This window comes from Arachis ipaensis, chromosome B7 (assembly GCF_059453495.1).
Source record: "Arachis ipaensis isolate K30076 ecotype BB chromosome B7, ASM5945349v1, whole genome shotgun sequence".
NCBI lineage: Eukaryota > Viridiplantae > Streptophyta > Magnoliopsida > Fabales > Fabaceae > Arachis > Arachis ipaensis.
The window spans coordinates 53,430,001-53,432,500 of record NC_142442.1 but is presented as its reverse complement, the minus strand read 5'-3'; positions in this window follow the sequence as shown (position 1 = coordinate 53,432,500).

The following is a 2,500-nucleotide window of genomic DNA, read 5'->3' as shown; positions in this document are numbered from 1 at the left end:
CTCCGAGCCATCGTTGCAACGGCGGGTGCCTCCGTGGGGGGCGGGGGAGCCCGGCGGCACACCACAACCACAACGTGCTTGCTAGTGTGCCTAGGGGATGGCAAGGCAACGTGCATCTGGCTGGCATTGCGCCCAGCAAGCCTTTGGGCAACTCGAGTTTCAGCATCACGACTCCCCTCCCCCCTATAATAGGCTGCCGAGCCATTACCAAAGTGCCACGGGTAGACGTCCTTTTCCGTGAGGAGACATACTAAAGGAAAGTGCTCTAGAGGTCGAATTTTGACGCCATTTTTTGCAACAACCTCTAGAAAAATAAGAACTTTCCATCCTCCAAATTTGGTGAATTTACACCGTGCCGATTTTTTTTGACGATTTTTTTACCGCCCGGAATGCCGGAAATTCAAAAAAAATGAAAAACGGAGAAAACCTGCGATTTTTGACCTGGATTTTTTTGTGCAGCCTTCACATAATATTACCAAGGTTCCCTCAAAATTTCACGAAAAATGCACGAGCCAATTCTGAGATATGAAAATTTGGCTCCTCCGTTGCAACGCTCCGAGCCATCGTTGCAACGGCGGGTGCCTCCGTGGGGGGCGGGGGAGCCCGGCGGCACACCACAACCACAACGTGCTTGCTAGTGTGCCTAGGGGATGGCAAGGCAACGTGCATCTTGCTGGCATTGCGCCCAGCAAGCCTTTGGGCAACTCGAGTTTCAGCATCACGACACCCCTCCCCCCTATAATAGGCTGCCGAGCCATTACCAAGGTGCCACGGGTAGACGTCCTTTTCCGTGAGGAGACATACTCAAGGAAAGTGCTCTAGAGGTCGAATTTTAACGCCGTTTTTTGCAACAACCTCTAGAAAAATAAGATCTTTCCATCCCCCAAATTTGGTGAATTTACACCGTGCCGATTTTTTTTGCCAATTTTTTTACCGCCCGGAAAGCCGGAAATTCAAAAAAAATGAAAAACGGAGCAAACGTGCGATTTTTGACCTGGATTTTTTTGTGCAGCCTTCACATAATATTACCAAGGTTCCCTCAAAATTTCACGAAAAATGCACGAGCCAATTCTGAGATATGAAAATTTGGCTCCTCCGTTGCAACGCTCCGAGCCATCGTTGCAACGGCGGGTGCCTCCGTGGGGGGCGGGGGAGCCCGGCGGCACACCACAACCACAACGTGCTTGCTAGTGTGCCTAGGGGATGGCAAGGCAACGTGCATCTTGCTGGCATTGCGCCCAGCAAGCCTTTGGGCAACTCGAGTTTCAGCATCACGACACCCCTCCCCCCTATAATAGGCTGCCGAGCCATTACCAAAGTGCCACGGGTAGACGTCCTTTTCCGTGAGGAGACATACTCAAGGAAAGTGCTCTAGAGGTCGAATTTTGACGCCGTTTTTTGCAACAACCTCTAGAAAAATAAGATCTTTCCATCCCCCAAATTTGGTGAATTTACACCGTGCCGATTTTTTTTGCCGATTTTTTTACCGCCCGGAAAGCCGGAAATTAAAAAAAAATGAAAAACGGAGCAAACGTGCGATTTTTGACCTGGATTTTTTTGTGCAGCCTTCACATAATATTACCAAGGTTCCCTCAAAATTTTAGAAAAAATGCACGAGCCAATTATGAGATATGAAAATTTGGCTCCTCCGTTGCAACGCTCCGAGCCATCGTTGCAACGGCGGGTGCCTCCGTTGCAACGAAACCAGCCAACGATGCACCTAACCCAGCATCCGTTGCAACGCACCCTGCCTCCGTTGCAACGCGCCCAGCCAACGTTGCACCGTCCCCAGCATCCGTTGCAACGCCCCCAGCCAACGTTGCAACGCGCCCTGCCTCCGTTGCAACGCTCCCAGCCAACGTTGCAACGCGCCCTGCCTCCGTTGCAACGTCACCAGCATCCGTTGCAACGCGCCCTGCCTCTGTTGCAACGCGCACGGCCAACGTTGCACCGACCCCAGCATCCGTTGCACTGCCCCCAGCCAACGTTGCAACGCCCCCAGCCAACGTTGCAACGCGCCCTGCCTCCGTTGCAACGTCACCAGCAACCGTGGCAACGCGACCTGCCTCCGTTGCGACGCCCCCAGCCAACGTTGCAACGCGCCCTGCCTCCGTTGCAACGTCACCAGCATCCGTTGCAACGCTCCCAGCCAACGTTGCAACGCGCCCTGCCTCCGTTGCAACGTCACCAGCAACCGTGGCAACGCGACCTACCTCCGTTGCAACGCCCCCAGCCAACGTTGCAACGCGCCCTGCCTCCGTTGCAACGTCACCAGCATCCGTTGCAACGCGCCCTGCCTCCGTTGCAACGTCACCAGCCAACGTTGCAACGCGCTCGGCATCCGTTGCAACGCCCCCAGCCAACGTTGCAATGCCCCCAGCTTCCGTTGCAACGATCCCAGCATCCGTTGCAAAGCGACCTGCCTCCGTTGCAACGCCCCCAGCCAACGTCGCAACGCGACCTGCCTCCGCTGCAACGCCCCCAGCCAACGTTGCAACGC